This window comes from Herpailurus yagouaroundi, unplaced genomic scaffold, assembly GCF_014898765.1.
Source record: "Herpailurus yagouaroundi ecotype Mexico unplaced genomic scaffold, PumYag 185, whole genome shotgun sequence".
Lineage (NCBI taxonomy): Eukaryota > Metazoa > Chordata > Mammalia > Carnivora > Felidae > Herpailurus > Herpailurus yagouaroundi.
The window spans coordinates 14,381,391-14,390,786 of record NW_024412416.1 but is presented as its reverse complement, the minus strand read 5'-3'; the positions used below and the strand labels follow the sequence as shown (position 1 = coordinate 14,390,786).

At 42.3% G+C, this 9,396-nt stretch overlaps 1 long non-coding RNA gene across 1 annotated transcript; it reads left to right on the top strand.

Annotated features, from left to right (window-relative positions):
* Positions 1 to 815: 815 nt before the first annotated feature.
* LOC121042460 (uncharacterized) lies at positions 816 to 8,855 on the top strand. Its single transcript, XR_005796220.1, has 2 exons — positions 816 to 931; positions 7,422 to 8,855. It is a non-coding gene; the product is annotated as an uncharacterized LOC121042460 (long non-coding RNA).
* The last annotated feature ends 541 nt before the right edge of the window (positions 8,856 to 9,396 follow it).

Below are 9,396 nucleotides of genomic sequence, written 5' to 3'. Positions count from 1 at the left end.
TCGATTGCGTACAAGATTAAATTTGAAAATTCATTTTCATTCAGTAAACTCTCTAACTTCAGAAAACAGACAAAGACACCAGGTAAGGCGTTAGAATTGAGGCTGTTTAAATAGCGTTTTGGGGAGAGGAGCATACGTAACATATGAAATTTTTTATGCAGTGTTTAATTCCTCAAATATTTTCTACCTTTGCCCAGCATCGTTTTTCTAAATTTCCTAAGAGATATGATCTGTCATTTGCATAAAATTTTTGGTTTCTGCACTTTTAACATGTCTTTCCATAGAAAAAGCTTCCATTTTCCTTCCTTCTTTGTGCGCAAAATTTCTGTGTCTATGTCACGGGCATTTAGTGCGTTTAGATTTGAACATATTTTCTCCGGGTTTAGTGCTTACAGGGATTTTGGAAGATTCTCGCACACGGACTCCTTATAAATCGTAGAAACTAGTTCTGTCCTAGATCGGCAGCTCCCCCGCCCCCACCAATCTGTTTTTATTATTTTGCCATCATTTAAAATCTCCTTATCTCGTAAGCACTCTCTCTAACTATAACTTCAGGAACAGATTAAGTTTGCTTTTCAAAGCCATTCATCATCAGAGATATGTTTTGGTGAGTGTTTTCTTTTGTAAATCATTTTATTATTGTAAGGTACCTCTGGATGCTGGCATGATAATAGGCTATATAAATGATTTTGTCCTATATTTGTGTTGTATATGCTTTATTGTAATAGCACTCTCGGGTCAAAAGCAGCCAATATTATTCCGATTAATTCCTGTCTAGACACTCATAAATTGTCCTTTAATTTGCAGCGAGAAAACGAAGTCATATGAAGCATAACCTTTGCCGGCTGCAGAAGTCGCACCTGGTTTTTCTGGGCTGGAGGAGGCCCGCCTCCCCACGTCCTTCAAAGCCGCAGGCCTGGCTGCTGCAAGGGTGAGCATTTCGTTTTCTATGCTTCGCCCAGGTAGCCCGCCAAGGCCTGCCGGCTGGCATGCCACCCCTCAAAAGGAAAACACAAAGCCTAATCCCCCAACACAGTTTCAGACAAACACTCATTTTATTTACTCATATTCATCTCCCCAGAAGAAAAAAAAAAAAAAAAAGGAGGAGAAAATAGCTTGCTTAATCCCAATACTAACACGATATTGATTCACATTCATGTTCTCTGTTTATTGACGTGCATTGCATACAATGGGGACTATCATCATTTCGGCTACCGTGTTCCAGGGAAGGCGCAATCACATTAGAGAAGGAGATGAGGCACAGTTTATACAGCCCTAATTTTATGTAATGTAAACCTTTCAAACGCTGCACATGGGAGGGGAAAAAAAAAAAAAAAAAGCACGTCCTAATGAAAAACCAAAGGCATACCAAATGGATTTATCTTAAAGCTAATTGGCCCCCGCCCCCCCCCCCAGAATATCTGTCCTCAAAAGTCCACCATTATTTCCTAAACTTGTATAATGAAATTAACTTCTTTGGCTTTCCAGCAGCTTTCTGTATATCTCATTAACCAACTGTAAATGCATTTGTGCTTGAGAGCACAGCACAGGGTTTTGTTTTGTGACATCTAGTGTTCAATGTTTTGAAATTATGCAGGCGGTGTGTAATGCTCTAGGGCTAACTATATACAGAGCCGGAGCGTATATTGAACACCAGACAGCGTATACGTATTACGAGCATATGGCTTCTGCAAGAAGAAAGCAGATATGAAAAACACCGCACTTTTTTTTTTGGGGGGGCCCCTTGGAGATTTTTATTGCCTAGTGGCAGCTGTATTTAATAAAATATTAGTAGCCACTTGAGGTTTAAAGGTGTAACACAATTCCATTTCAATATAACAATTCCATAAATTCAAATATGAAACCTTCATAGAAGCATGATGTGGCTATAATTAAAAAACAGAAAAAAAAAAAGAACTTGGTATGTGCTCTTGAAAAACAAATTTAGGGCACATGGTACCTGTAGTCAATCTGTAACGTGGATTTGGGGTGATCATTCACATTGTTGACAGTTGGAAGTGATTCGAGGGACTTCTATGATGGAATGTGATGGTTTAATTTGGTTCTTTTTTTTGGTTCTCTGCCCACTGCCTGTAAATAAGTTTTCTTCACTTCCCTCTTGCTTTCTTGTGCCTCTTAAAGTTCTCCTTCTTTCCAGAAGTATTTAATGTATGAAAGTGCTTAAGAAGCTATCACACACTATACAAATGCTAAACTTTATTGCTGTTATTTCAAGCTTGTAAGGTGAAATTATCTGCAGAAAATGGAGAGAGACATAGCCCTCTTTGGGAGGAAGGTCGCACCTTGATAGATAGATATCCCGCCAAGAATCTAGAGGAAACAGTACATGAAAATGCTTGGAGCCTCCAGAGAGCCTAATTCATTCACAGGACGTAAGCTTTTGAATGTGACCAGAGCACAGGCCGAGGTTATGACAGCCTCCCAAAGACAGCATCTAGTGCACAGAGGAGTTTTGATTGCCTAGCGATGTTTTTAAAATGATACTTAATTGTTTTGAATCGCACACACTCTCTCCAGTTTATCACAGGCCCCCATGTCTCCCTATCAGCTTACATCTGCTCGAGCACCCAGGAGACATTGTAAGTCAAGACTCTTGATTTAAGGCATGGGAAAGGAAGGGCATGGGAGGGACACGTGTCCCAGAGCAGCGGAGAGCTAAGTGAAGTGGCAAAATGTCAGACCAAGGCAATGGCCCTAATAGTGTCTGCAATAGGAGGGTCATGGAAGAATTCTCAGCACAGTACAAATTTTATTCTAAAGATTATGTGGGACCATGCAAGGAAAGGTTTGGAAAGGGAGCAGGAAACCCAGCTGAGAAAACCTTTGAAAAAGCCCCCGAGAGGGATGATGGGGGCAGACTCAAGGCAGCATCAGGGGATAGAGAGAAGGTCAGATTTCTAGACATGTTAGAAATTCCATGAAACTGCACGGAAAGAAAAAAAAATGAAGGGAATGAAGTGAAGGGAATGTGTCGTATCGCTTCAAATATGCGAGCCTAAAGACCAAAATGAATGAGGAGCAACTAACTGAGATGGAAAAGCTGATTTGAGGAAAACAATGGTGAGTGTTGGTTAAAAGGTTGGGGGGACACAATAAGCTTAGAAACAGAGTCAGGTTTTGGACGGAGATCTTTCTGGAAACATAGCTATGAATGACATGATGGTTGCAAATTGTAGGCTTTTGCAAATTGTAACCTCACTCAGGATAGGAACAGCCATTGGGGTGAAAATGGGACCAGGGATGGTGCTCTTGGGAACCCCAATGTTCACACAATGAACAGGAGAGGAAGAAAATACAGAGGCTGAGAAGGGATAATCATAATGTGAAGAATCAAGAGTGAGGATCTAAGTTGATGCCAAAATACAGTGCTTAATATCATCGTCCTTATGATCACAGGGAGATAGATTTCCAGAGAAAGCATACCCCAAACAACCCCTTCCTCCTTTCTTTCCATAAAAATATTCTGTCTATGAATTGATTCGATTTTTAGTCACGCAAACAAGGCCCATTTTATATATACCAAGAAGAGTTCTTTCCAAACAAGCTCATCTCCGAAGCAGCTTTGCTGGAACAGCTTCTATTTTGAGACACATTTCATTCCTGTTGTGTGTGGACTGGATTACAATGTTCTAAGTGACCCTGTAGCTGATTCATTTTTCTGCGAGCACTGTGATAGGGACGGAGCTCAGGAAACAGGACTTGCGAAATTCAGAATTTAAATCAAGATGAACTTGAAAACATAGAATGTGAACCAAATTCAAATCTCTAATCCAAGGAAAGAAGAATCACAAGGCCCAATTGGGTTGGACTATGTTTGCCACAAACTTCTGCAAACATGGGTTGGAAGCAGATTTAATGTTGCTATGGTAACTTCTGAGCATTCAGTGTGTGTGTGTGTGTGTGTGCGTGCGCGTGTGCGTGCGCATGCACGCACGCATGCGTGTGTGCACTTGGGAGCGTGTGTAGTTTCTATCTTGCTTCTGTAGTTCCAAAGTAAGGTATAGCTTGCTAACAATTCAGTGTTTTTTCTTCTAGTAGCTAGAAGGAAAGTACATATCGAATCATACTTCGAGGTCAGTGATTTTTTTTTCCTATGTATTAAGACATGATGGCATTATTTAATTACCTTTGCTAGCAAGTTTACAGACAAGCATACTCGTATCGTATTGCATACCCACAAATAGGATTATTTACATCCAATCTGAGGAGTGCTGACTGGTGTCGTTGGGAACTGAAGCTGTATCAGCATTTAAATTCCCACTTTTCTGGGCAAAAACCCAAGTGAATGATTCAATTAAACTCTTTATGTTATATATTATCCAGCAGTTCACAATATAAAATGATTCTCCCAGTCTGAACCCCTGCCTTTATGATTGCAATTTGGTAGCAAGACAATTTCCAAGGACTATTTTCTTTGAACTGCAATGAAAACGTCAGGCCATAACACACTTTTTGATGCGCGTTTTATGAACGACACTCCAAAATCAACCATTATTTCAAGCACATGCGATAAATAACCTTCATTATTCATCAGAGTGTAAATATGCATTTGTATTTGCAAATATGGTGGTTTCCTGAGCAAAGCTCCTTCAGCCATTTAAGGAGGTAACAAATAGGTGTCAGCCTCTTTAATTGGTAGCAACCGGCTCCTGAGTTGCTGAGAGACAAACGGCTCATTCTTCAACATTGACTTTGCTCCTTGCCCTGTTCCCAGTACCTAGGACATGTCATATTGTAGATACTCAACTAACGTGGATTACGTGAACGGGATTTAACCCACACCCCATAGCGACGCGTGGAGATAAATTTTTTCCAATGATTTTAATGGAATGTACTTCCTGTTTCTTTTGAAATGACCAAACCCAAAGGAATCTTTTGGCAAAATCGATCAATTAGATAAACTTAACATATTGCAGTCCTGAGACTGAAACGTCGGAGGATTTTCTCTGAAGACTCTGTTGCCAGCTGCCTAACATCCTTTATTCTTCTTTCAAGACAGAGAAAGCCAAAAATATTTACGCCGAGATTCCAAACGTGTATAAAGGCAACAAAGGACATGTATACCTCACTGAACTGAGAAATCCGAGGTGGCCAGTAAAGTCATTTTGTGTCATTTGCTTCTGGCACTTAGAAGAGACACATTTCTGCCATTACTTCCTTCTGCTCCAGACCCCTAGATGGGTTTCTTGGCCAGTTTAATACTTTTTGCTTCTGCCCCCTGGGCTGATAGCGACAACTCCATCTTCTGTGTGTGACTCTCTAACTTCTCACCTCACCTTCTTCATTAGGATTATTATGTTGAATGGTCTGTTTGTCTATATATGTGTCCGTGAAAATGTACTAAGTGCCTAACACACATCAACTACTTGCTATAAGCCACACACAGGCTATATGCTTGTCTGTCTATACACACACTTGCCTCTCTCTATACACACACACACACTTGGGATACATGTATGACTCATCTTGTTATGAACGGAATGTTTGTGCCCTCCCACAATTCAGATGTTGTAGCCCTCACCCCCATGTGATGGTATTACAAAGCGGGGTCGTTGAGACTAATTAGGTTTAGATGAGGTCTTGGTGGGGGACCTTCATGATGGGATTACTAACATTACAAGAAGAGAAAGAGACATCGGAACTTCTTCTTTCCATTATGTGGAGACACAGAAAGAAGACAGTGAGTGGTCTGCAAGCCAGGAAGAGGGCCCTCACCAAGAACCTGACCATACTGACTCCCTGATACGGGACTTCTAGCCTCCAGAAGCATGAGAATATAAATTTCTGTCCATTAAGCCACTCCATCCATGACATTTTGTTATGGTGGCCTGGGCAGACTGAGACAAACTCTAAAGTGAAATCTACATCTCAATGCCCAGGGTTGATGTATCGCATCAGCTATATGCAATGTAGTTTTAAGCCTAAGGACTCCAGCAAAGAGAGGGGTTAACTGCCTGGGGCAGTCGCAGATGAGTGAATATCTAGGACAGGTTTTGAAGGCACTTGCCAAAAAGAGAAATTTGGTAGGGTGCCTTCCGGGCAGAGAATGCGGCATGTGCAAAAGTCTGGAATCGTGGAAAAGGGTGTCACATTCAGGGAACAGCCAAACGTTCAGAACGGGTAAGGCACAGTCTTGACCAGACCAGAGATGAAGTTGGTAGGGTGGGTTAGAGTCGGATGGTGGAAGGCCAAGGATGCTTTGACAAGGAGTTTAGGCTTCATCTCATTTAATGGAGAAAACAAAAACGAGAGAGAGCCACCGGATTTTCAAGTAAGCAAAGGACAAGGTTGGTTTTCTTCTTATTATGGTAAGACAATTTAACATGGCATCTACCGTCTTAACAAATTTTAAATATATATGTATATATATATATATATATGTATATACATACATACATACATACATAAATATACTGTAGTTTGAATGAAAGGCACAAAATTATACCGCAGATCCCTGCAATGAACATGGGAGTGAAAACCTCTCTTCGGGTTCTAGATTTCAATTCTTTCGGATAAAGACTCGGAGGCGGGGATTGGTGGATCGTATGGTAAGGGTGTGTTTCGTTAGAGTGACCTGCACAGCCAAGGGTAAGACGGATGACACGGGCTGGTTAGGAGGCTGGTAAATTAGTCGGTGGGAGAGAGAACGAGAGTCTCAACTGCACGGAGCGGATGGAAAGGACCCGACAGACTCGTGTTGTCCTCTGCAAGGCTGGCTTTCCACGCAAGACAAGGCATCAGCCGTCTGCCTTCTCCCGCTACCAGAACGTTCTCTCTTCCCAAATTCCTCCTTTGTCAAAGTACCTGATAACTCCACTGCATCTGACTCGAATTAGTTCAAGAAGTCAAGGTCCCTTAAAACAAAATAAAGCAGCAACAGCTTTCTGTGAAGCAGGGCCCATTTTCAACGCCATCCCCTGAACTGGAGTCGGGCAACGTTTTCCGTGGAAACGAAGTGTGGAAACCACTGTCCGTCCCATGTTGATTTTATGATATCAAAACGAGCAAGCCAACAAACAAAAAGGGTTTGTGCTAAGATTTCTTGGGGGGAGTCTCTGGATCAAGCAGGTTTATTTGCTGCAAGCCTTTTCAGCCTCTAATTCTTAATGAGCACGATACATATCTAAAAGAGGGGGACAGTGTTTTTCTTCAAATATATTGGGTCACAGGTTGCAGGTTTGAAGGGACGAGTTTGTAAGACTCTGATACGCAGAGGGCTCTGTGGTTAACGAAGCACCTTCCCTTTTGAGTTTGATTTTTCTAGATTTGGACAAGGCGAACTTCACCGTGAACACGTTAGCAGAAATAGTTGCTCAGCGTTGTTCACGCTATGTTCACCTTTTACAAGGTTCTGAGAGGGAAGGACTGGGACTCAGACAACTTTTTTTTTTCAATTCCAGGCCCAGGGATCTTCCTCTTGCACCACAAATGCCATCGCTCCCATCGCTAAAGGGAGCGAACTGAAGTGGGCCACCAGGGCAAGAGGTGAATGGGGCTCAGGGTAGTGGATTTGGGGAAGAGAAGGAAAGTTGAATGGCAAGAGTCAGACACCTACGTAAAGACTTGGAAAGCTGCCAGCGCTGTGTCAGGTGGGGGACGCAATGAGAACGCTGGTGTCTCACAGGGAATACAAATGCTTTCAGTATGCATTCTACTTATTCCTCAACATGACCTCTTGGAGTCACTGCCAAGTCAGGAGGAGCAAGAGGTTCTAGGATCCTTGTCGCCTCGTGCATTCTTTTATTTACTCGACGAACACTGGTGAGGACATAGGAATTCGACAGTGGTGTCCCCCCAGCCTGGATGTGATGTGGCCCTGTCTCCCCATGGCTAATATGGCTATTTCACAAGACTTCCTTAAGCAGAGTACTCTATTGGGCTGTAGAGCGCTCGCGATACGAAAGGTCACCTCATTCTGAAACTAACCCATCCGTTGATGAGGAAGGTTATGCCATAATTACGTAAAGTTGGAGGAGCAGCTGCAAATGACACAGACCCCAGCCACAAGCTCTCACCCGAATACCATTGGTCAGGCCATCGGTGAACATTACAGAGCACCTACCATTTGCCAGATGTGTGCTAAGCATGAGGGGGAGTAGTGGCCGAAAGAAGCAGGAACTCTGCCTTGATGGTAAATTGGACTTCACCAATAGAGCAAATGTAGACGTTCTACATTCCACATAATTCATAATTATTTTAAGCGATTGAGTAGACAATTTAAAGTAAAAAGATGCTCCAAGCCACAAACACTAGGGGCTGTGAGAAGTCCAGATAAAGGGACCTAACACTTTTTTGTAACAGGGGTGGGCAGGAAAGGCTACGTTGAGTTTCTTAAGCTCCCCTGGTCTGAGAATCTCTGCGAAATGAGGTTGTGGGACTCAAGCAATATCTCCCACAGAATGTGGTCACCTGAGTTCTACAAAGTTGAGCTGGCTTCTTTACTGAGGGCCTTGTTGGTCTTTAGTGTGCAAATACGCATTATGAATCTCAAAGGGACTCTCTAGACTGAAGAAGTTCCCAAGCTCTTTGGGGAACGTTTTTGTGCAGAATATTTATAGCAACTGGCGTTCTAAGGAAGACCATTTAGAAAGTATTTGAGTAGGTGTCTCAGGCCTCTGCCAGCTTTAAAATTCAATTATTATGTCTTCGAGCATGTCATAGGGAAAAAACAGCAGCAACAAAAAAGGAATCCAACATTAATGTGTAGCAAAGACCGGATGGGTGGGCTCTGGGAGATGGAAATTGTGGCAGAAAATCTATGGAGGACTTCCTGACAGCCTAAACTCAGATGGAAGGGATAATCGAGGCTTGGATATTCTTTAAATATAAAGTATCTAAAAAAAAAAAAAAAAAAAAAAAAAAAGAAAGAAAAAAAATACAGCAATGGCTATGCACCCAGGGAACCGACAAAGATTATTTAAGGAGATGTCATGTGGATACGCGTGACTTCGTGATTAACATGGGGATTCAAAAAGGTACCACTTATAAAAGGAAACTTCTGGGCTGAAGGATGTCCAGAAGGACTCTCAGTAAACCAGGCTGACATAAGTAGGAGGGAGACAGAATGGTGCATTCCGTTTTCACAGAAAAGCACAGGAAAATATCAGAGAGCCCTTTTGTCGCCGCCAGTGGCCCGTGGGTGTGCCTTGTCCCCCGGAGGTGGCTTCTAGTCTTACCTACTTCTTGCTGCTTGAACTTGGCTTCTTTTTTCTCGTATTTGTGGCTTTTATTACGGTGCAGGACCAGGAGTGGGGACTTTTTTTTTTTTCTTGCCTCTTGTGATTCTTCAGGTTTTAAAGCCCCCACGTAAAAGATTCTTCTCACATGCCTTCGTCATTAAAACTGCACAAACTCTTTGAATCTTCTCTCATTTTA